Source organism: Callospermophilus lateralis, chromosome 3 (genome assembly GCF_048772815.1).
Source record: "Callospermophilus lateralis isolate mCalLat2 chromosome 3, mCalLat2.hap1, whole genome shotgun sequence".
NCBI classification, from domain to species: domain Eukaryota; kingdom Metazoa; phylum Chordata; class Mammalia; order Rodentia; family Sciuridae; genus Callospermophilus; species Callospermophilus lateralis.
This window is the reverse complement of record NC_135307.1, coordinates 181,390,718-181,416,817: the sequence shown is the minus strand read 5'-3', so window position 1 is coordinate 181,416,817 and position 26,100 is coordinate 181,390,718. Positions and strand designations below refer to the sequence as shown.

At 41.3% G+C, this 26,100-nt stretch overlaps 1 long non-coding RNA gene across 3 annotated transcripts in view; it reads left to right on the top strand.

The window, feature by feature from the left end:
- Nucleotides 1-1,322: 1,322 nt before the first annotated feature.
- LOC143394449 (uncharacterized) overlaps nucleotides 1,323-26,100 on the top strand; it is a 118,242-nt gene continuing 93,464 nt past the window's right edge. For 2 of the 3 annotated variants that reach the window (XR_013090698.1, XR_013090697.1), the window contains exons 1-2: nucleotides 1,323-1,537; nucleotides 2,162-2,249. This is a non-coding gene — a long non-coding RNA (uncharacterized LOC143394449). Of the gene's footprint in view, nucleotides 1,538-2,161; nucleotides 2,250-25,053; nucleotides 25,240-26,100 lie in introns of those variants that run through there. The other variant, XR_013090699.1, reaches the window with a different exon arrangement.

The window sequence follows — 26,100 nt, the reverse complement described above, 5'->3', positions numbered from 1 at the left end:
AGCATGGATGGGTGTAAATAAATCTGGGGGCAGAATGGTGAAGTCATCCAGGAGTAAGATGATGAACTCTGGACTATGCTACAAACCTTGGCATTAAGGAAAGTCAGTGTCTGGAAAATAGAATGAGAGGTGGGACCAGGCTACTCCTTGGAGACGGGAGCAGGGCAAGAGTAGATGAAGGTTAAAGCTATTCTGGTTCTGAGTCGCACAGCTATGATGGGAAACCAGAAGTCTGTGGGAGGGAAAGCTAATGAGTTCAGTATCATTCAAGTTAAGTTTGAGAAGCATGTGGATGCCCACGACAAAGTGGATAGCCCAGCCCAGAGCTCAGAGGAGAGTTATGGGCTGCAGATAGGGTTGAGAAGGAAGCATCTCTCCCATGAACCCCAGGTTGCTCGTCTGCAAAATGGGGATGCAACCTACTTCCCAGAGTTAGTGTGAGAAGTAGCCGATGTGAAGTATTGAAGGTGCCAGCTACCGCACAGACACGTAGTAGGTGCTCAGGAAGCACTGGTTCCTTCTTTCAGACAGTCTCTCATCCTCATTTCCCACAGGGACAAGCCCACTAAGGTGTTTGCAGCTGCTGATTCCTTCTCTAGTATCCGCAGGACCCATAGCTGTGCATCTGAAGTCTCTAGTGCGGTAAGGGTAGATGGTACTGGAAGGAGTTGCGGGAAAAGGGGGGTGGTCCTGGAGTAAGAAGCAGGTGAGCAGTTGGCATTTGCAGTGGACAGGACTCTGCCCTGGGAGCCAGTAATATAGGCTCCTAGTGCGAACTCTGCCACCAGCATTATCAGTAAGCCTTGCTTTGTTGTAAGCCTCAGTTTCTCTACTGGTTCATGGACTAGTCTGCTGGCTAGACTCTTCCCTGATTCTATCTTTGCCTCCTTCTCTTTCCCAGAAAGATTCTTGTGCGCTCTCTCTCTCTCAGTACACTGAGGCCTCACTCACATATGCTAGGTAAGATCGCTACCACTGACATAACACACATCCCCAGCCCTTTATTTATTTTTACCAGGCTGGGCCTTAAACTTTTGGTCCTCCTGCCTCAGCCTCCCTAATAGCTAAGATTACAAATGTGCGCCACCACTCCTGGCTTCTCTTCTTGACCCACAAAAGACATCACTTCCTTGAAGACTTGGCTCACTTTGAGGCTCCTGATGGCTCCTTCCTGGGCAGAGGGCCAAATTCTGACAAGATTAAGAAGAGGTTCTGGGACTGGGCCAGGCTTGGAAAACAGGAAAGATGACGAACTAAACTGCCCTCCTTCTGGGGATTGTTTATTCCAGTGTTCCCTCAACTGAGTTTTCTGGATATACGGCAACCCTTGACTTTTAACCCTCTCCTGGCCCTCTCCTGCCCCCCAGCTCATAGTACACCTCAGTCATAGAGCTTATTGGATAGACTTGCTCCTGCGTCCACTTGGCCGATTGCACTAAACTCCTGGAAAGCAAGAAGAACACAGATCTCTACCGAGTGCCTACCAAGCCCACAGAGGAACTGGCTTCTCAAATAGGCCTCTCTACAGCTCCTTTGGGTAAGCAGCATTCTTCCCATTTTGCGGCAGTGACAGCAGGCTCAGAAAGGCTAACCAAGGTCACCCAGCATGTTTGTGCAGCATCTAGAAGTGGGGAGGCTTGGAAGGGAGAAGGACGATTTACCAGTTCAGAGCATATTCTTGGGAGGCTGGTGAACCTTTCCTGGTTTGAATTCTGACTTTGCCACTTACTGGTCATGGAATTTGGATAAGTTCCTTGTGGGAGGCAGTATGGGGTAGCAGTTAAGCTCACAAGCTCTGGAATCAAATGTCAGTTCCACCATCTGCTAGTTATGTGACCTTGGGCAAGTTCCTTTGCCTCTCTGCACTCCAGTTTCCACAGCTGTAAAACAGCATAATAATAACTCCTACCTCATCAGCTTGTTGTGCGGATCAAATGTGATAATCCACGGAGAGCACTTAGCACGGTGTCTGGCCCATGGTCAGCCCCATCCATGTCAACTATGGGATGAATGTGGGCCTTGCTGACTCTGGCTACCACCTGTTTCCCTGCCTGTCACCTGTCACCCTGGTGGCTCACTCAGCACTAGGCGTGTGGTAGGTGTTCACTGGCTTGCCGACTGAGGGAGTGGTTGGGAATTGACTCAGTGTTTCTGAAAACAGCTTTCTGACAATGTGTGGGAGTAGGATTCTGGAAGAAGAAGATTTTCAGGAGTTTCCCAACCAACCAGCCAGGAATTGCTTTTTGCACGTAAGTATGAACTTAAAAATATTTCCAGGTCAATTTTTTTCTTTTTAATAATGGCAACCTATGCAATCAGAAGCATACCTGTAGTCACATCTGTAGAAGCAAAATATTATTAACTGTTCAAATGTTACATAAAGTCCCAAAATGGAGAGCTAAAGTCCTAAGTAGCCCTGCTTCAGAAGAATCACTCACTGTTTATCTGAGGCGTATCCTTCCAGATTTTTCCTCTGCTTGTTCTTCATTTTTAAGCTCCACCGTGTGTCCCATTCTGTTCAATCCTGCAGGTCCCTGTAAAGGCAGAGGTGTCTGCTTGTACCTTAAGGGAAGGCATAGTTGGGGCAGGACAGAGAATTCATGAAACTCTTAGTCAGCAATTAAAACTACCAAGGTACCAATGACTCACCTATTCAATGCACATTTGCCATCTGGGACTTGGAGATCTGGAAATGATGAATCAGGGTCCTACCTGGCTTCAAAGTGAGAACTGAGATTGAATCAGCAAGGAGATGCTCTGGTGGACTTGCCCCTGATTATGTGTCTGTCAATCAAGACTCGGAGAGAAGACAAAAATAGGTGGTATATAGTCTTGCTACCCTGAAAACAGCTTTTTGCTGCTCCATTTCCCACATGTGGGGGAACTAAGCTGTAGGCACCAGAAAAGCCACAGGTGGTTTCTATAACTTTTGGCAAGTCACTTCCTTTCTCTGAGCCTCAAGTTCCTCATTTGAAGAGTGGAGAGAAGCTTGGTGTGTGTTGGCACCCTCCTGTAATCCTAGTATCTCAGGAGGCTGAGGCAGGAGGAGTGCAAGTTTAAGGCCAGCCTCAGCAACTAGTAAGATGCGACCCTGTTTCAAAAGAAAAATAAATTAATAGGGCTGGGGATATAGCTCAGTGGTAGATCGTCCCTGGGTTCAATCCCTAGTAATACACAACACACACACACACACACACACACACACACACACACACACCATCTTCCTGCCTGGAAAGGCACATTCTCCCATGCACTCATTCATTTATAGAATATCTTACGTTGTAAGAGTAGGGTATTACTCAATAAACATGGCCATATAGGAAAAATAGAGTTGGGTCATTTGCTAGATTGTATTATTGTTCAGCAAATATTTACTTCCTCAAGACCTCCCCACTGTGGGAGGAATATACTTCCTTACCCCGTTGATATTGAACTTAGCCATGTGACTTGCTTTGGCCAAGAGAATATGTGTGGAAATGACAGGGGCCAGCTCTAAGGTACTGAATGTTTCCATTCCCACTTCTTGAGCAACTGTCCTTGGCCATGAGAACTCCAGGCAGTGTTGTGTGTGTGTGGGTTCTTCAGCTGGTCTCAGAATGAGAAGACATGTGAGGCAGCCATGCATGACCCACAGCCTGGAGCTCAGCCCAGCTCAGAAAAGCCCTGCTGAGTAGAGTTGACCTGCAGACCTCTGGGTGAGAAATGAATGTTTATTGTTATAAGCACTAAGTTTCTGGAATTTAAAAAAAAAATCATTTTTAGTTAACACATGATAGTTGCACGTATTAATGGGATATAGTGTGCTATTTCGATATATGTGTACATTGTGTAATGATCAAATCAAAGTTGTTAGCTTATCCATTGCCTCATGGAGAGAATATTTGAAATCCTTTCTTTCGTTATTTTGAAATACACAATGAATTATTATTAACTTTAGTCACCCTACTGTGCTATAGACTCTGGAACTTTTTTTTTTTTTTTTTTTTTTTTTGAGATGGATCTCACTATGTAGCTCAGGTTGGTCTTGAATTTGTGGGCACAAGTGATCTTTCCACCTCAGCATCCCTGGGACTACAACTTGTGCACAATGCCCAGCTTGTTCTTATTTCTAACTGTAATTTTGGACATGTTAACCAGTCTTTTCTTGTCTGCCTTTCCTCTTTATCCTTGGAAGTTTTTTTTTTTTTCCCCCTGTCTCTCTGTTACAGCACAATTTGACCAGTGAGATCCCTAGGCTCTCTCCTGTCACTGACTTTAGCTGGGTTTTTGGAAGGATTCTCTGAATAGGCAATGTTTGATGTAAGATCTGAATGTATAGAAGGGGCTAGACAAGTGACCTTCTTGGGGCAGAAGGGTTCCAGGCAAAGGAAGTAGCAGTGCCATGGTTCCTGGGATGGAGGGAACTTAGCCAGTTCAGGAACAGAAATAAGGCCCAGAGAATAACTTGTGTGGTGGGGAGGGGAAAGAGTGAGAGGGAACAGGTCTGTGCTCTAGGCCCTTAAGCCCATAGGACACATCACATGCCCACTTGGATGTCTCTCAGGCACTATAAACTCAACACTTCAGATCCAAAGCTGAATTCATGGCCTTCTCCCAGATCCATTTCCCATCTCAGTCAATGATACCACCATCTATCCACCTGGTCACGCAAGCCAGAAAGCTGTATCTCATCCTTACCTTCTCAACCCCACCAACTATCTATCTGCAGGTCTTGCCAGTGCCAACCCACTCATTTCTTTTCATTTGTTCACTGAGTTCACCCCAGCAGAAGCCACTATCCTCTCTCTCTCTCTCTCTCTTTTTTTTTTATATTTATTTTTTAGTTTTCGGCGGACACAACATCTTTGTTTGTATGTGGTACTGAGGATGGAACCCCGGGCCGCACGCATGCCAGGCGAGCGCGCTACTGCTTGAGCCACATCCCCAGCCCCCACTATCCTCTCTTGCCTGGGCAGCAGCAGTAGCCTCTGCCAATTGGTTGTCCCACTGGTGGTCTTGTTTAAAAACAAATCTTCCATCAATTGGTGGGTGGATAAACAAACCATGGTACATTCATATGGTAGAATTTATTAAGCAATAAAAAGGAATCAGCTAAATTCTGGAGGTGGATGGTGGCGATGGTTGCACAACTATGTGAATTCCACTGAACTGTGCACTTAAAAATGGCTACAGTGGCAGCCCAGCACAGTGGCACATCCCTGTCATCCCCGCACTACAGAGGACTATCACTTGATCTCAGGAGTTTGAGCACAGATTGAGCAACATAGTGAGACCCTGTCTCAAAAAAATAAATAAAAATAAATGGTTGAAATGACAACTTTATGTTATATTATTGTATCACCACCTCTATCACACACATGCACAACATACTCACAAGGAATAAAAAGACGAGGAGGAACCCTAAATGAATATTGCCAAGTGGGAAAAAAAAGCAGTCTGAAGAGGGTACCTGTTTTGTGGTTTCGACTATATGACATTTTAGTAAAATCACAACTACCAAAGATAGGAACAATGATCTGTAGTTGCCAACATCTGGGGAGGGGGTGGTGGACAGGGAGGGATAAATATATGAAGCACAGGGTATTTTTAGCACCACAAAACCATTCTGTATGACGCTTGTCATTGACGAATTCATGCCATTCTGTATTTGTTAAAAGCCCAGCAAGCTGTACAAAAGAAAGAGTGAACGCTAATGTAAACCATGGACTTTGGCTAATTAAACAAAAACAAAAATAAACCAAATCAACTTTCCTGACTCCTCTGTCTATACCTCTCAGTCCCCCACTTTGCCCTCCACAGCTCCCTTCTGACTGGCAACCATTTGTTAATCTCCTCTTTCCCTGGCTTAGCCCCTGCTCATTCCTCAGGGCTCAGATCAGATGTCCTCTCTTCAGAGAAGCCTTCCCTCCTTCCCCAGATTAGATCAGGCCCCTCATTTGTCCTTCCCATGGGTTTTGTTCTCTGCATCATTTGCACATTTGCAGTTAGCTAGTCAATTGTACGAGTTTATTTGAACAATGTCCCTCTAGTAAGCCCCATGAAGGCAGGGGTCAGGTCTGTCCTCTTCCTCATCTTACCTCTAGCACTTAGCCAGCGTCTGGTATGCGACAGAGCACACCATTGGATGATTCCAATTATAGGAAATATCCAGAATCAGTAAATTAGTAGAAACATAGCAGATGGGTGGTTGCCAGGGCTTGGGGAAGTGAGTGCTTTATGGATATGGGGCTTCCTTTTGGGGTGATGGATGCTTCAGAACTTTAGAGGAGGCAATTACACATTGTGAATATATCAAATACCACTGAACTCTATACTTTTAGTTAATTTTATATTATGTGAATTTCACCTCAATTCAAAAAATATTTTGAAGTATTTTCTTTTTTTTTTTTTTTTTTTGGTACAACACCTTTTAGCCCATTGCCTTTCTCTGGTTCAAACTACAACTACCAAGTTCAGCGTTGGTGGTGGTAGTTGTTTTTTTTTTTTTTTTTTTTTTTTAGTAGCAAAAATGTAGAAAGAATGAAAATAAGTCAATGTTAGCTTTTTTCCCCCTTGATACTGTTTATTATAGAAAATTTCAAGTATTCACAAAATTAAAGAGAATAAGATAGCAACCCCCCCCTCATGTAGCCCATGCTCTATTGAATTATTTTGATGCAAATTTCAAACACCCTATTGCTTCATCTGTAACATTTCAGTATGTCTCTCTAAAAGATAAGAACTCTAAATGGAGCTGGGGATTAATTAGCTCAGTGGTAGACTGTTTTCCTAACATGCCTGAGGCCCTGGGTTCCATCCCCAGTACCAGTGCAGCCTTAGGTAGGTGGTGGCCTTGAGGGGGGATCTTTATATGGTATGTAACCATGATACTATTATTATACCTTAAAAATCAACAAAAATGTCTTCATTTTATCAAATTTCCAGTCAGTATTCAAACATACCCAATTGTTCCATAATTTAAAAACTATAATGTGTTTGTTTGTATTAAGATCCAAATAAGGGCTGCCATTGCACTGATTGATATATTTAACCAATAGGTTCTCCTTTTGCCTCTCTCTCTTGTTTTGAAAGTGTGGGAGGTGGAATAGGCAGGATTTGGAGAGGTCCTTTCTTTTTCTGTGTTTAATTTATTTATTGAAGAAATAAGATATTTGTCTTGCAGAGTTTCCTACATTCTGGAATTTGGTCATTGCATTCCTGTGGTATCGTTTAACATATTCCTCTGACTTTAATTTTATGTGACTAGAATCCTGCTGAATGTTTTTAGCAAGGATATTTCATAGGCAGTGTTGAGTATTTCCACAAGGAGGCACATTCCTCATGCTTGTCTGTCATTCTGGCTAATTCCTGACCCAGATCAGTGGTTTTATGAAAGGGCTGTAAAATGCAAAATTCCCTTTTTTTTTTTTTTTCCGTACTGAGGATTTCACCCAGTGGTACTTTACCATTCAGCTATATCCCCAGCCCTTTTACTTGGAGACAGAATCTCACCAAGTTGCTTAGGGCCTCAAACTTGTGATCCTCCTGCCTTAGCATACTGAGTTCCTGGGATTATAGGTGTGCATCATGGTACCCAGCCTCAAAATTCCAATATTTACAATTTTTTTCTCATTTATTAGTTTAAATATCTCTTTAAACAGCACTTCCTGCTACCCATTATTTTGTTGCAAAGAGATACAGTTCATTATAGGAAGTCAGAAAAATGCTTGATTCTTTCCTTTATTTACCACTTTTCAAAATAATGAGTTGGTTCCCTAACAAGCCCAAAGGGAATCCAAGGAGGGTTTCTTTTTCTTTCCCTTTCTCCCTCCTTCCCCCTCCTTTGTTCTTCCTCCCTCCCTCCCTCCCTCCCTCACTCTTTCTTTCTTTCTTTCTTTCTTTCTTTCTTTCTTTCTTTCCTGGAGTAACATTATAAACGTAGGAATTTTAAATGTTCGATTTTACACTTACTGATGCTCCAAATGTCTGTCTTTGGCCAATAAAATCCTCGGCCTTTTGACATGACCCTGAAGCGTGATTGTCTTCTGAAATGACAAGCTCTTTCAGGTTTATCTTGTGCAATTTTTACTCCAGACCTTTAATCAGCCACTTGAGCCAATGAACTCTGGGTCTTTGATGGGAAGTGGTGTTTAGATCTTTCACAATCTTTTCTCTAGGGGTGCCCATAGCTACTGTATTGGGAATGGTTTATAAGCCATTTTATGGGTAGAGACAGAAAAAACAATTTTGTTTTAAAAAGAGATCTCGAGTTCATACTGATATTTTAAATGTCAATTTAGATTATAGTGTTTTTACTTCTTTGATTTTATATTTGCAATTATTATTATTATTATTATTTGTGTGTGTGTGTGTGTGTGTGTGTCCGCACGGGCGCGCACGCCAGGAATTTTGGTTTTTAACGGTAACAACATTAGGTTTATTTGCTCAATCCTATAATGTATACAAAATAACAATTTTTTATTAATAGTATGGTTATGGAAAACATTTTAAGATTTTCTTTTTGTAGTTCTTCTTGTCCTTTGGGTATTCTCTGATGGGAATACACAATTAAATTACTGTGTTTAAATTCTTTTGAAATAAATCTTCTCTAAGCAGCTACACTTACTAATTCAATCCATAGTTTGATACCTTTGTTTAATTTTGCTTTCAAGTTCAGGAATTACTTAATTTAAAATCAACTTTGTTTCAATAATTATATGGAATATTTATATTATTCCATAAGCAAATCTTCAAAATAAACTATCTCGAGGTAAGTCTAATTTCTATTCTGCTCAATTCTAGTATAACCCTTCCTGATAGGTAACCATTAACAATTTTTTCTATTAAAAATATAAGAATAGCAACATAACACTTGTCTAGCATACATGAGGCCCTGAGTTCAATCCCAGCACCACCAAAAGGAAAAAAAATGTATATGTTTATATGGCTATATTCCCTCTTTCCTATATAAATGGCAACACACTGCCGCAATCTGGCTGGGCACAAATCACGAGCCACTCACAGCTTTGTAGATTCAAACAGCAATTCTTTATTCCCGATCTCACACCGGCCTTCTACAAACACGCTCTGGGGAAATCCACGTTCTCTGCCCAAATCCACACCTCCACTGGGCTTCTGTCTCCCAAATATATTCTGAATCCCATGAGAACTCAAGGGGAACTCAGGCAGCAGGATACACCCTATTCTAAACCGGGAACGCCCTAAACTCGGATTATCCTAAACCGGGAACACCCTAAACACGGATCCGCCCTGGTCCTTGAGCAAGGTCACCTTCCAGGAGTCCTTCCACTAAGAAACGTGAGGGTACACTGGCAAGGAAATTGTCATACCTACTTGGCTAATGGCTCCCAGCATCTCCCCCCTTCTGATTAATTAAACAACAAGTAATGTGGCTTAAGGACTGTGCCTGATAGGTTGTCCAATTCAACATATGGTTCTTACCCGTCATCGGAAAACTGACCTTTAGGCGTCAGCCTCCTGTCTTAGGTTGATACCACTGCAACTGGATCATACCTGTCACTGACTACCGGTCCAGCATACAGCCATACTTGTGGATAGGTCTATGCACCAGTGGGGGGGGTGAGGTTCTTTGCCTCACCTCTGTTGGCCCCCAAATTTGGCCTTGGTGCCAGTGGGGGAGTGAGGTTAATGTGGCTTAAGGACCGTGCCTGGTAGGTTGTCCAATTCAACATATGGTGCTTACCCGTCATCGGAAAACTGACCTTTAGGCGTCAGCCTCCTGTCTTAAGTTGATACCACTGCAATTGGATCATACCCGTCACTGACTACCGGTCCAGCATATAGCCATTGGCCCCCAAATTTTAGACCATCACTAGCAGAAGGGAGGAGTATACAGAAATGCCACGACACCAAGCCAATTGACAGCTCCTTTGGAAAAATTGCATCACTGATGACACCATCAGCAAAGATATGCCAGCACTACCACAATTAACATGGGGTGCGCTGGCAAGGAAATAAAAATTGCATCACTGGTGACACCATCAGCAAAGATATGCCAGCACTACCACAATTCGTTGCACCAAACGGTAGTTACATAGTCCAGGCAAGTTCTGCAAGCAGTTCAAAGCAGAGGAATCTATCAATATGTCCGTCTCCTCCCAAAGTCCGTTTCCTCCCAAAGTAAGTTGACTCCTTGATTGAGCATTACTTGTTGAGTTATATTCATTGATGCATCAGTTTATACAGTTTACTGTGATAGCTATCATAGAAGCTGTAGTTTGGTTTTATCTTTGTCTTCACTGGCACTGGGATGAAGATAGGAATTCTGGCAATGATGCTAAAGAGACATTATCCTGGAAAGAATTATTAAATATAATGAAAAGGAAAGGTGAAAGTAAACAAACAGATCTGTTAACTTTCTTTAAAAACAATCCTTAACAGCTGTTTACCTGATTTAAATTAAGCCATTTAAATCGCGTCAATAAAAAAAATAATAATTTGGATCCATTTTTCATGAGCGCTCCTCATATATGAAATATGGACATATGCACACACAGACATAGAACACAAAACACAAGAGTACACAAACATACAACACATAAGACAATAGTAAAGGCCTTGTAGCTTTACCTAGGTGAAATCTCCATTGCAATGTTTAAAAACTCCAGTCAAAAAATAAAACTGATCAGAAAAACATTAACCTAGGTTTGTATGAGCTCAAAAATAAAAATAGAACTTTATGATGTGGGAAAAATGCAATAATAAAATAGATATTGAAAAAAGCATCCTAGTTAATCAGTGTCACAGATGTAAGAATGGCCAAGCTGGAGTTCTGGATATCAGCTGTAATGGATTTGAGTCAAATCATCTTCTTTTTGATCTGTAGAAATCGTTTTAGTTAGTCTTTCTGTAATCCAAATCAGTTGCTGTTCTCCCTGTGGAAAAACACAAACGGAACCCCGACTCCAGACAATCACTGGGTCAGAACCTTTCCATTGTCCTGTTAGAATATCTTTCCAAAGTACCTTAGGCTTATGTACATTTTTTGGATGTATATGTCTTTCTGCAGCACTAAGTCCTGATGAATCCAAATTTAAAAAGTTTAGAGTAAAAAGCGTTATTTTAAGTTTATTTTTGGGGGATATATACCCCCTTCCAATTCCCTCTTTTTGCTTTAATAAGTACATTTTAATCTTCTATTTTATCCAATATTTGACTTTTAACTTTTTTCTTTTACCTTATTCTATCTTGAATGTCTGAATCTAATAGTTGTCTTAGCCTTTTGCATTTTCTATCTGAAATACCTTTACTTGACATTTTCAACCATTTTCTTTATCTTGTTTCTATCCTCTAGTTTTTTTCTAAGGTTTGTACATTCACCCTTAGTTGCTTTTTTTCCTCTTAGTTTTCTTTTTGTTTCCTATTTTGTGGGTTTAAAATTCTTGTCTTTCTACATCTTTTTTATCTTCCTACATCTTCTCTTTTTTTTTTTTGTTTTACCTTTTTGTACTTCTGTCTTAAAGTTTTTCACTTCAAATTTTTAATCTTCTTTATCTAAGTATCTTTTATCTTATTACCTTCCCATTTTCATGTTTTTTTTTCGTCATGAAGGCATCTTAACCACCTTCAATTTAACCTTTTAAAGCCTTTTAATTATCATCTATACTGTACTTTTAAATGTACTTTTTCACCACCTACAGCTTCACTCTTTTAAACGAGGCTTAAATTCTGTTTAAATCGCTTAATGTTAGTTTACATGGCTGCCCTTCAACCAAAGGCCTTTTTTACTCCATTAAGAAGCTCTGTCTCAATCTGCCATGTACAAATACCTTTTTTCTTCTTTCTTCCTTTCTCAAGCTTTTAAAGTAAGTCTAGTTTTCCTCAAAATCTTTTTAAATGGCATTTTACAACTTTTTACTTTACCACAGAGATTATCTCATCTATAAACATTTCTTTTTTCTTTAACCTTTTATATTAAAATATATATCCACATCTTGAATCTATTTATATCTCTTTTCTAGTCATTAACCCTTTTTATAAATTTACATTTTGAAACAACCTTTATAAAATTTTTGAATTTAGACAAATTACTCCGCTTTAATAAGATGAAATACTTTCATGTTTTTTATGGTACTATAATACTATAATTGAAACCCAACTGAAACTTCTTATACTCTTTGTATATAAATTACACATGATAGAATCTTAACTCTTAGTAACCTTGTTTTAGCAAAGACACAGACACAAAGCAATATTAAACTTTTTTCCATATACCAATTTATGAAGACACACATGTTTAAATATATTACCTTATGGAACTTAATAAGTAAAGAGTACTTGATTTCATATTTAGTGGTTGATATTTTAATACTTTAGCTTTGTAAGTTAATCAGATGTCTGTAAAAACCAAGATCTTAGACAATTGTAGTAAACAGAACTAGCCATCTCTTTCTTGTTGAAGAAAAATCCTTCTAGAGGATACCATGATGGTCCCATTGATATATTTAATAACTCGTTTTTAGAAAGCCATGGGCTACATTTTTGTATTGTATCAACATATGCCCTAACTGTTCTTGGTTTTACTGGGGTGCCTCCTTCCTCTAACAATTTCTCTTCCTCGGGGGCGAACAACTTCAAACCTTGAGTCAACCATTTTCCCCAGTTTGCCTGAGAAAGTTCTAGGAACAGGCAACTTGAAATAAAAACAAAATAAATCAAAACCAGAACACATTGTTTCTTGAAATGCTCACCCATTCTTTCGCTCTCCCTCAGGGGCGAGCAATTTCACTTACCCCCAAGCTTCAGGCGTTCCCTGTACGGGCCACCAGATGCCGCAGTCTGGCTGGGCACAAATCACGAGCCACTCACAGCTTTGTAGATTCAAACAGCAATTCTTTACTCCCGATCTCACACCGGCCTTCTACAAACATGTTCTGGGGAAATCCACGTTCTCTGCCCAAATCCACACCTCCACTTGTCTTCTGTCTCCCAAATATATTCTGAATCCCATGAGAACTCAAGGGGAACTCAGGCAGCAAGATACGCCCTATTCTAAACCTAAACCGGGAACGCCCTAAACACGGATCCGCCTTGGTCCTTGAGCAAGGTCACCTTCCAGGAGTCCTTCCACTAAGAAATATGGGGGTACGCTGGCAAGGAAATTGTCATACCTACTTGGCTAATGGCTCCCAGCAACACACCATACTTTTCTTCTTTCATTTGACAATATATTCCAAAAAATCACTATATTCCATTATGTGGAGATGATGCTCCTTTCTTTTTATAGCTGCATAGTTTTCCATTGTATAAATGTACCATAATTTATTTACTCAATTCCTTGTGGATAGATATTACACAGTGCTGCAACAAACATCTTTATGTCAGGCCCTTGCCAATATTTTTTTTTGGGTTGATTTCTATAAATGGTATTATTAGGTAAATGCATATGCAATATTGGTTTTGAGGTTCTGTCTAGGAATACTTTCTGCATGAGCCTTTTCAAAATACTTCTCTGTGTCTCACTTTTCCAAGTGTAAAATGGAAATAATAGCAGTATTTGCCTCAGAAGGTTGTTAGGAATACTAAATATACTAGTGCTTTTTTATTTTTGTTTTTTGTTTTGTTTTGTACTGGGGATTGAACCCAGAGACTTCACCACTGAAAAATAAAATGGAGTCCATTTTATTTTTTATTTTGAAACAGGTTCTCTCTAAGTTGTTGGGGGTCTCACTAAGTTGCTGAGGCTAGCCTCAAACATGTGATCCTCTAGTCTCAGCCTCCCAAGTAACTGGGATGACAAGTGTAGTCCACTGTGCCTGGCCAGGATAATGGTTTTAAAGTGCTTATAATATACCTGGTACATTCTTGGTGTTCAGTAAGTATTAGTTGCTTTAATTATAATTAAAAAAGGGAATAGAAGTATGGACACATGTGGATAGCTGGAAACAATAGAGTTAGATGCTGGTTTGGGTCTCTGTGAAGAGATTTTTTTTACCTGCTTCTCCTGCCCCTGCAGGGGCGATAGTAATTATAGAACCCAGAGATGAAGTGTGGAGATGAAAGAAGAGATTAAGTGAATAGGACGTGGATTAATAGCTGAATGGCAGCATAGACAGTGGCCTCTAAGGTCCCTGATATCCTCCTTCCCAGTGCTTGGGTGTTGGCTATACACTCTGGTCTGCCCCAAAACCTAGATGCACTCTGGGTGAAGAGATGTAGGAAGCGCTCACTTGACTGAATTTTTAACCTGAGTTTATTTAGAGTTATTATCTACCACTAAGCAGGATAGGCACTTGAGATATAAATAAAATTCAATTATAGAAAAATGAGGTATTTTATATATTTACATATAATATATATGTTTACCTTACATGGAAGTCTATAACCATGCTGCCCAATATGGTAGCCATGAGCTATGTATGCTTCATGGCTACCATATTGGAACACCCAGCTATAGAAATTTCCATAACTGTAGAAAGTCCTATTGGACAGTGCTGGTCTGCTCTAGACCCCAATGAAACAGTGCACATGGATATGTTGATTGGACATGAATGGGGTGATAGGATGTAGACCTTGGTGCTGGAGACCCATTCTAGTACCTCTCATGTTTGTTATCAAATGAATGGGCTCAAACTGGTCCTCTGAATGTCCTGGACAGCTGCCCACATCCATGTGACCATCTGAGACTGTGCCTCAGGTTCTCATTTCCTTCTCCCTCCTGTTTGCAGGTCTAGCTCTTCATTTCCTTTCCCCAAAGTTATGCCCTGTCTCATCCCCAGGTCTCTTTCCCAGGATCTAAGCAGGCTCCAACCCATTTGGTTTTTCTGCTCTTCATCATCTGCCTAGGCTGGATGGAGGTGGTTGGCAGGCTGCCTGGAGGTGTAGGCAGGCAGAGCACCCAAGTAAGTTTCTGCCAAATTTCTTCTGGCTTATATTTCCTGCTTTTAGTAGCCAGGCCTCTCGGCTTATCAAAGGGTGGTGTAGACGCCTGCCTCCTCCCTCCCCCCATGTATTTACTTTTGAAAAAGGGGAAGTGGAACTGCCCTGGGTCCGTTAGCTAGGCTGGCAGCACCTTCTGCCCTGCAGTGCTTTTGGCCGTGAAACCTCTAGCTCTCAGTCCTTCTGAGACCCCATCAAAGTTTCATCCAGAATTGCAAGGTCTGGGGAGCCTGCGGTGCCAGAGACCCAGACAGACAAAGTTCCCCTGCTGTTTTGTTTGGCTCCGCAGGGAGGAAGTGACCACCTCATTGCTATCCAAGTTCTATTCAACAGAGTTTGGTGCTTTACTCTGGACCTGAGCATACCAGGCTTCACAAGACATGTGTGTGCGGCCCCTGCTTCTTGGAATCTATCCTAGTGGGAGAGACAGACAACAAACAAGAAAAGGGGGTCCTGGCGGAGAAACTGGTTGGGGATTTTTCTGGGTTGGAGAGAGTTATGAGTGCTGGGCAGGGAGAGGCTGGCCAGGAGAGGGGAGGGGAAAACCTAACTGGGATCTGTGAAGACAGGAACTGTGTCCTGCTCACCCTCCCCTGATCCTCAGTGTCTGGCTCAGAACAGGGCTCATTACACACCGACTGACTGACCAATGCTGCCTTCGTGGGAGCAAAGTGGGGGAGGTCTGAGCTGAGTGTGCCTCTTGGGGTTCCCATGGCTGGCCCCTGTTATACCAGGCCTGGATCCTAGTCCAGATCGGCCAGCTCTGCGGCTGCTCAGATTCATTCTCTGGCATTTCCCAATATTTCCCAGAGCTCAGGGTTAACATGGGTCCTGGAAGCTCTATCCAGCCTCCTTGTTTACCAGTTTGTCGAGTAGAGACATCAAGTGGTCAGACCCTGGAATGGCAGTGGTCAAGCTGAGGCCATGGGGCAAAGATGGCCCCTGATTCAGTCACAGTTGAGTGTTGGCCCTGGATCCACAGGGAACCTCATCCTGGCTGAGCCCTGATCCAGCCACAGAGGTTTAGCCCCGGTCCCAGACTGAGAGCCTGCCTCCTGTAGCAACAGCCACCACTTAAAATCTGTCCTGTAATGGCCTGATACCACTTTGAAAGCTTCTTAATGAAGAAGGGTGCCCGTATCACAAGAATTTTCACAAGCTAACAGGTCCATGTAACCAGTGCTCATTGCTGCTCATGTTCTTTTCTGCTCACTTCCTCACCCGAGGGCAACTGCTATCCTGACTTCTACCAGCATATATTACTTTGATCTGCTCGTATAGTTTGATATATTTGGAATCATACTATATATACATTTTTGGTGCCTGGCTTCTTTTATTCAACATAATGTTGGTGAAATTAATCCATACTGCCATGCACAGTTGTGGATTGCTTGAACTTAGTGGTGTCTAGTATTTTTTTGTATGAATTTATACCACAATTATCCATTCCACTATCAATGAGAGTTTGGGTGTTTCCAGTTGGAGATTGTAGTAAGTAATGTGGCTATGATCTTATAGCATCAGTCTATCAGAGAACATTGGGCATTTCTTTCTTTTTTAATTATTATTATTGTTTTTTCTGCTTAGTTGTACATGACAGTAGAATGCATTTCAATTCATTGAACACAAAAGGAGTGCAACATTTCAATTCTCTGCTTGTACTTGATGTAGAGACACACCATTCGTGCAATCATATGTGTACCTACAGTAATGATGTCTATCTCATTTACATTGGTGGGCATTTCTGTACCTGGGAGTGGAATCACTGGATATGTATTTGTGGGTTTTTAAAAAAATTATTATTTTTATTTTTAATTAATATAATAATTTTATTTATTTATTTATTTTTTAATATTTATTTTTAGTTTTCGGCAGACACAACATCTTTGTATGTGGTGCTGAGGATCGAATACCAGGCAAGCGCGCTACCGCTTGAGCCACATCCCTAGCCCCAATATAATAATTTTACATATTTATGGGTAGTGTGATAATTCAATACATGTATATAATGTGTAATGATTAAATCAGGGCAATTAGCATTTCCATCTCCTCATACAGTTATCATATCTTTGTGCTTAGAGTTTTCAAATTCATTTTAGTTCCTCATAAAATGTAGGATTTTTTTTTTTGTAAATTATCATTTACAACATTAGGACTGTGCTGTGCTGAAGAGCATCAGGACTTATTCCTCCTATCTAACTGTGTCTTGGACCCAATTACCCAAATTCCCTTTAGCCCCCATTCCTCTCCCCTTCCTAGTGTCTAGTGACCACTTTTCTACAAATTTCTTTGATCTACATTTATTTATTTATTTATTTTGGTACCAGAGATTGAACCCAGGGGCACTTATCCACTGAGCCATGTCCCTAGCCCATTTTTTTTTTTTTTTGGTGGGGATACCAGGGGTTAAACTCAGGGACTTGTGACTACTGAGCCATATCCCCAGCCCTATTTAGTATTTTATTTAGAGACAGGGTCTCAGTGAGTTGCTTAGTGCCTTCCTGTTGCTGAGGCTGGCTTTGAGCTCGTGATCCTCCTGCCTCAGCCTCCTGCACCACTGGGATTACAGGTGTGCACCACTGCTCCCAGCTTCTTTTAATCAACTTTCTAAGCCTCCACATATGAGTTTGTGTTCTGTGCCTGGTTCGTTTCACCTAACCTCATGTCCTTTGGTTCCACTCATGTTGCTGAGATGACAGGTTTTCATTCTTTTGTGTTCTCCAATGAACTTCCTTTCAATCCTCCTTTCCTGAGTGAATTGTCCTTTTCTTTTTATCCCCCTTTCTTTTTGTGGTACTGGGGATTGAACCCAGGGCCTTGCACATGCTAGGCAAGTGCTATACCACTAACCTCCTTCTCAGCCCTGATTTCATTTTTTAAAATTATTAAAAATTTTAAATAAAATTATTAAATTTTAAATAAAATCATTAAACATTTTAAAGTAACTTTTTTTTACTGCATTGTAGTTTTATATACAATAGTGGGGTTCATTTATGACATAGTCATAAATGATATAACAAAGTCGTTCCCCGGTTGTTTTTTTTGGTACCAAGGATTGAACTCAGGGGCACTCAACTACCACTGAGCCACATCCCCATCCCTTTTTTGTATTATATTTAGAGACAGGGTCTCATCGAGTTGCTTAATGCCTCGCTAAGTTGCTGAGGCTGGCTTTGAACTCGTGATCCTCCTGCCTCAGCCTCCCAAGCTGCTGGCATTACAGGCATGTGCCACCATGCCCATCTCCAGTTTTCTTCATTTCAATCCCTAGTATTTCCTCCATTCCTCCCCTTTCACTTCCTCTACTCTACTCGTCTTCCTTCTACTTATTTATTTGTTTATTGGTACATTATAGTTATATATAAAATTGGAATGCATTGTGATATATTCATACATACACATAGTATAATTTGGTCAACTTCATTCCCCGGTTCATTCTTTTTTATTTTTGAATAATGTTCTGCTGATTATAGGTTTTTTTTTTTTTTTTTTTTTTTGTAGCTTCAATAGGTACTAACAAATATTTTTTATGAAGTGGTTTACATTCCACACAGGGTATGCAAATTACAATTGCTTTATGCCCCCAGATTTTCATTGAAGACTTTTTGCCTTTTCCATTCTGAGTGGATGAGCTTGAAAATCAGATGAGCTTATATGCAGACATATTGTTTTTCCTCATTAGTAACTAGGAGTGGCTGGGCGTGGTGGTGCACACCTGTAATCCCAGCAACTTGGGAAGCTGGGACAGAAGGATGACAAATTCAAGTCCTGTCTGGGCAACTTAGCAAGATCCTGCCTTAAAATACAATTAAAAAAGGAGCTGGGGATATAAAGGAGCTCAGTGGTAGAGCACTTGCTTAACATGCACAAGGCTCTGGGCTCGGTCCCCAGTGCTGCAAACAAGCAAGCAAGCAAACACTACCACCAACAAAGTTCACTCCAAAGTAGAAGTGATCTTCTGGAATTCTGGCCCTGCTATCTTATTAATGACCTTGAGAAGGGATTAAGCTAGTCTTTTAAAACCCTATCAAAAGGTTTTAGTTCAGGGGCTGGGGATGTGGCTCAAGCGGCAGAGCGCTTGCCTGGGCATGCGTGTGGCCCAGGTTCGATCCTCAGCACCACATACAAACAAAGATGTTGTGTCTGCCACTGAGAACTAAAAAATAAATATTAAATAAAAAGATTTTAGTTTATTTGACAAAAATTTATAAATTTTCCCAACCCATATACTTGCGAAGAACCAAGTCTTACTTGGGTGTGGTGGGGAGTTCAAAGCCAGTTTCAGCAATTTATTGAGGCACTAAGCAACTCAGTGAGACCCTGTCTCTAAATAAAATACAAATTGGCTCAGTGGTTGAATGCTCCTGAGTTCAATCCTTGGTACCTGCCCTCCCAAGCCCCCCCAAATCCACATCTTTAAAGGGTATTAGTACACCCAGGAGTACTAACCTTTCTTAGTATACTTGTGAAGGGTTACTTAAGAAGGGTTACTGCTTCTTAACAACCATTATATACGCACTGAACCTATATAAGTTTCACTGAATAGGTACTGAAGCTTGGAGGATTTACCAGGGATTCACTGTTTTTGTTAAACTGGGCTCTATCATCATACTGTAGACCCTTGTCAAGGAGAGTTATAAGAAACAGTCCTAGGAAACTGATCACTGGATTTACTGCAAGATTTTGATGAAGACAGTGTTTATTCATTCTGTCGCTGAGGCCTCTCTGTGAGCATCCTAGAAGAAATTTCTTCCACATCTGAATATTAGGAATAGGCATTGAAGAGAACGGTTTTTCTTTTATCACAGGCTTTATGAATCATATGATGGATTATATTTCCCTTTTCATAATGGTTTCTAGGAAGTTCAGAGTCAGATCTGTGACCTGTGGTATAACCTGAGTTACTTATAACTCTGTAAAATACTCTTTTTATATTAATCTTACCCTGGGTTGCTCTTAGCTTTCCTTTTCCCATTTTTCCTTTGTTCCTATTTATTCGTCTTCTTATTCTTTTTACTCTTAAATTATCAGTTCTTGAGGTGGCCACCTTAGGAACATGGAAATTAGAATATTAAGGTTGCCTTAGAGAGTTGAACACTTGGATTAGCCCTGTCTGTTCAGAGCAGTGAAATGTTATGTCTGGGTGGAGACAAAACAGTTCCAGTCACCAACACTTGATTGTCACCTGGTTTAATGTGGTCCCTAGCAGGGTTTCCATTCCCAGCATGACCTCCTCTCCATACTTCTGTCCAGTGATGGATGGACCAGGTTCTGATCTTAGCATCTGACTGACTTCTCCCTTTAAACTATGAAGGTTGACTTCCTCCTGTGTATGTGTCTTCGGAAAGCAAAGGCCACAAACTGTCATTTAAACAAGAGGAGATTTATGACTTTTTTCTAAAAGAACTGCTTTTACATGAGCGATACTTGATGGGTTCAACAAATCAGGTGAGCCAGAAGTTGGGGGACTGGGCCCCTGGACACACCAATGCTCTCTTTGCTTGAATCCATTTTATATTTCCTTCCTTCCTTTCTTTTTCTTTCTTTTTTTTTTTTTTTTTAATACTGGGGAGTGAACCCAGGGGTTGCTTAACCACTATGCCACATCCCCAGCCCTTTTATGCATTTTATTTAGAGACACGGTCTGCCTGAGTTACTTAGGGCCTCAATAAGTTGCTGAGGCTGGCTTTCAACTTGAGATCCTCCTGCCTCAGACTCCCGAGCTGTGGGGATTACAGGTGTGCACCACCTTGCCTGGCCCAATTTATATTTTCTGCAGAGCTGGAAGGCAGCCCCTCAAAAAATGTCCCTGACTCGACACTTCTTTGGGTCATCTCAAAAGGTAAAAAAGTGGCTTTTCTAATCACAAACAAACAAGAAAATGTGGTAAAGCCTGTTGTGGTCTGGATGTCCCTTTGCAGGTAAAACTGATACTGGCTGCTGACTTTTATCTTGACCTTTGACTGGTACTGCAGGTGAACTCTGGGACCACCGAGAGGTGAGCATAGACCTTGTTCAAACACAGGAACTATCCAAAGGGATAATTCACATCTTTTCTTTATCTTCTGATGGGATGTTTTGCTAAAAATGTTTTCGACTGACAAAAGAGGTAATTTTTTTGTTTTGTTTTGTTTCAAAGTTTTCCTCTTGGTAGAGCAGGGTGCCTGGGATTCACAGCATACTGGAAGTTTATAATGTTAGGGTCCTGGGGTAGGCAGAATAAGGGACTCTTAATGATGTTCTGCATTCTAACTCCTGGATCCTGTGAATAGTTTACCTTGACATGGACAAAGGGACTTTGTAGATGTGATCAAGTGAAGGATCTTGAGATAGGAGATTATCTGGCTTGGTCTGTTGTAATCAGAGGGTCCTTAAAAGAGGGAGGCAGGATCAAAGTCAGAGAGGGAGATATGAGGTTAGAGTTGGAGGTCAGGGTGCTGGTTTGAAGAGATGAGAGCCATGAGTTGTGCCACATGGTGGACTTTAGAAGCTGAAAGAGGTGAGGAACAGTCTCCACCCCAGGGCCTCTCAAAGGAATGCAGCTCTGTGGACACCTCGATTTTAGCCTAGTTCTGAGTTACAGAACTATGATATTTGGTTTTGCTTAAGTGGTTAGGTTGTTAGAGCAGCAGAGAAAGTAACACAGCCCCTCAAAACACATACACACGTACACACACTCAGCATTTGAAAATGCCTTGTGGACTTATTCCAATCTGGCTGGATATATACAACCATATAAAGAAAAAAGGTGTCCTGGGGGCTGGGGTTTCATTAGGTGAACCCAGAGCTGGAAGATCCCATCCAAGCCCAGGTTCAGAAGAGTCAGGGCCATCAGATTTGCAGCATTCCTAGACTTGCTGGTTAGAGGTGCCCTCATGGACTAGATCTGGCCATCCAAGCGTGATGCCATTGAACATGCACTTCTGACTCTGACTCTAGGGCCCTTCATGGGAAGAGAACGCACTGGTCAGGCCAGTAAGAAAATGCTGGTCTCCACTACTTGCTGCACATTCAAGAGCATGCCCTCTGGGTCCACCTCAGTCCCGTGTACCCATGATAATAGCAAACATTGAGAACATGACATGGATCGGCCCATGAAATTCTTATCAGAGGTTGTAAGACTGGCTCTGCTCAATCCTGGCTTCTAGCATGGCCTTCAGAGTGACCAGACACACCTGGTTTCCCAGTTGCAGGGACTATGGGCACCAGCATGGAGTGCCCCTGGCTAGCATTGTTTCCACTTCCTTCTCATTAGTTCAGGCTGCCAAAACAGAATGCCGCTCTCTGCGTGGCTAAGCAATAGAAATTTATTTCTCACAGTTCTGGAGGCTGGAAGTCCACAATCAAGGGGCCAGCAGAAACTATCTGGTGGGGACACTCTTCTAGGATTGTAGACTGTCTCATTAAGAGAGAGAAAGAGAGAGAGAGAGAGAGAGAGAGAGAGAGAGAATATGAAAGAGTATATTTTCTTTCTTTTTAACATATTTTTTTAGTTGTAGATGGACACAATACCTTTATTTTATATGTTTATTATTATATGGTAACGGGGATCAAACCCAGTGCCTCACACATGCCAGGCAAGTGCTCTACTACTGAGCCACAACCCTGGCAGAGAGTGTATTTTCTTATAAGGCTACAAATTCTATTTTGGAGGACTCTACTTTCACAATCTAATCACTGCCAAAGGCCCCACCTCTCCACCTCTTAATGCCATCACACTGGGGATTAGGCTTCAACTATGAACATAAACATTTAGTCCATTGCAACTTCCATCTTTCTCTTTCTTGACTTCTGCAATTGTTATTGCTAAAAGATGCCTTGAATTCTTCTGGAACAATGTAGGCATAAATAAATAAATAGGGTTTTTTTTTTTTTTTTAAAGAGAGAGAGAGAGAATTTTTAAAATATTTATTTATTTTTAGTTATCGGCAGACACAACATCTTTGTTTGTGTGTGGTGCTGAGGATTGAACCCGGGCCACACGCATGCCAGCAAGCGCGCTACCGCTTGAGCCACATCCCCAGCCCAACAAATAGTTAATTTAAAAATATGACTACTGACTGACCACAAGTTGGCCTTCGTATCCTAGCCTGGCTAAACTTTAGCTCTGTCCTCTCTCTGACCCTGGCCCCATACTGATCCCTAACGTCACACCGAGTAGTTCCTAACCTTGGACAAATCTGGGTTTACAAAAATAACTTATTGAGGGCTTAGTATGTACCACACTTGGATCTTTATGTTTTACAAAACTCACTAACTGATTTACAGTGAAAGATAATATTGTATGTATATGTGTACCATCTTTCACTCTAAAATAGGAGTTAAATAATGAATCATCATAAGGCAAACATCTTTGATCACTATCCAAGTTAAGAAACACCTATTATGTGCCCCTGCCCCATCTTAACTCATTCATCTCCCCTCACAATTAATAAGTAACATGCATTTTATAGTAATCACTTTCTTGTAAAACTTTGCTTTATCACCTGAGTGTGTATCCCTAGATACAATTGTTTAGACTTCCCTACTTAAAAAAAAAAAAAAAAATGCAGCTTTAAAGTCTCTTAATTTATAGGTCCCCCTATATGCTTTCTTTCCTTTCCCAGTTATCTGTTTGGCCTGTAGAGTTTCCTGCAGCCTCAGTTTTGCTGACTGCATCTTCTCCTTGCTGATTGACCTGCTCCCTTGCTCTCTTGGCTTCCTGCAAATGGGTGGCTGGATCCAGCGGCTGTTCAGAGGTGGATTCCATCCCTGTGGATGAGTCATGGTTAGTGGGTTTGTGTTCTTTCACCTGGAGGCACCTAATGCATGGGGGTGGGGTCCCTCTTTCTGTGTTGGAGGCTGTGGATGTTTGTTAACTGGTGAGTTTGTTGGAGGTTTCAAAGGGGCAACATTCCAATGCTTTTTCCTTTCTCAGTTGGAACTCTCCTACAAGAGACACTTGCCCTCATTTACTCTTTGATACTTGGGGGTACAGTTCTTGTAAGAAAGGCAGTCTAAATGCTCTCTCTCTTCTTATTTATCAGTTTTCAAGAGAATTAATTGATTACTGTTCTCCAGAGGAATACAGCTGGTGTCTTTTCAATATAATATCTGAGGGGTTACAACCGGTGTCAAGAAGGGTTCTTTCTAAAGTATTAATTCTCCCATTCTTAAGCAGTGAGACTCTCTTGACTTGTCTGTCCTCTGCCCCCCCCCCTTTTTTTTGTACTGGGGATTGAACCCAGGGACACTTTACCATTGAACTACATCCCTGATCCATTTTAGTTTTTAATTTTGAGACTCGATCTCTCTAAGTTGCTGAGGCTCCCCTTGAACTTGTGATCCTCCTGCCTTAGACTCCCCAGTCGCTGGGATTATAGACTGTATTTAGCTCTTCAGGGACTCATAGTATTTGGAATTTTTACCATTATTTTAATATTTGTCATGTTCTCTAGACTGTTTTATTTTTTTCTAGAATATTTTAGAGCCGCTTTTTATTTCCTGTAGACATAATATTTCTGTCTCTCAAGACATTAAGATTAAATTGATTTGTTCTCGTGTTCCTTCTGGTTAGTTTTCATTTCTAAAATGATTTTTTTTACACTTCTATTTTTTTTTCCTGAGTCCTGTCACTTTATCTATGTGATATTTTAATTCTGATTCATGTTGTTCTTTCACATCTTGCATGATTTAAAAATGTCATTTAAGTCATTTTTGAAATAGAAGTTGGTAGTTTTGGTCAATTCTGAGAGTGTTTTGTGGGGATGCTCTTTTGCCAGTTTTGTAGGGATGCTATTATTATTTTTGCCTCTTGTTCTTTCTGCTTCAATTAACTTCGTATGGTATTTGGCCTCGACTTTTCTGTTGTTTGTTTAGTGTGAAATTCATTTTCCAAGACTTGAAGGTGTTCTGGATGACATTCCCAATTTCAAGGATTCTCTTCTGTGGGGTTTTCATGTGGTGTACAGAAATGAGGCGGCCTGTTTGCAAGGTTTCCTGGCTCCATTTCCTCCCCTTGCTTTTTTTTTTTTTTTTTTTGAGATATTTTCCTTCCGCCTTTTGGATTGTCCATCTTGATCCCACTTCCTGCAGCATGAGTCCTGTTCGGGAAGAATATCACGTGTCAAAGTGTCCACAGGCTGGTCCTCCTGTGCTACTGCTTTGTGGCTGGGCAAGACCCCTCCCGGTTTCAGTATCCTTTTCTAGGGATACCTGCTGGCTATTTGGGGGTTCTTCTATTCTCAGGTTCATCAGATGTCCCCTTGTTTCCCTTTTCTGGCAAGTGAATGGAACACTGAGGGCCAGAAGCAAGCCAAGGACGACATTGCAGGGGAAATCCTAGTGGGCATCTGATACCAGGCAAGTGGTGATGGGATTTGCATTTTCCGGCCGTTCCAATGTTCATAGGAATACCTCTTGGGCTAATTTAGAAGCAAATGGTGTCTGTAGGTTTTTGCTTTTGCTAATATGACCTGCTTATCTTTATGTGGGAATTGGAGAGATTAAAATATGATGCTACGGGCTGGGGATGTAGCTTAAGCAGTAGCGCGCTCGCCTGGCATGCGTGCGGCCCAGGTTCGATCCTCAGCACCATATACAAACAAAGATGTTGTGTCCGCCAAGAACTGAAAAATAAATATTAAAAAATTAAAAAAAAATAAAATATGATGCTACTACTAACTTCTTAGCCATATCAGTTTTTTTTTCTTTTTTTTTTTAAATGTCAGGTTCTATACTGGGGCACAGGAAAGATGAGATGTAATGATAAATGTTTGTAAAAGAGTACAACATCCTGTAAATTAGTTGCTCTTGCCTTCTGCTGCATTGCAACCAAGCCTGCTCCTCTCAATTCTTGCAGGCTTGACCTCGGGTCCTTGTGCGTGGTTCAGGGAATGGGGCACAAAGTAATGCAGATCCTATACCTGGTGATCCTGAGGCTAAGGGAACATCTTGTCTATTATGTCCTTGCTCCTACCTGCTGGGGCGTCTCTGGACATTTCTTTTTTTTTTTTTTTTTTTTTTAATATTTATTTTTTAGTTCTCAGCGGACACAACATCTTTGTCTGTATGTGGTGCTGAGGATCGAACCCGGGCTGCACGCATGCCAGGCGAGCGCGCTACCGCTTGAGCCACATCCCCAGCCCTGGACATTTCTTTTAGAGCGGGTTTGGGAGAAGGGGAAGATGGGCCATCCTTGCTGCCCATAAAATGGGTGATCCA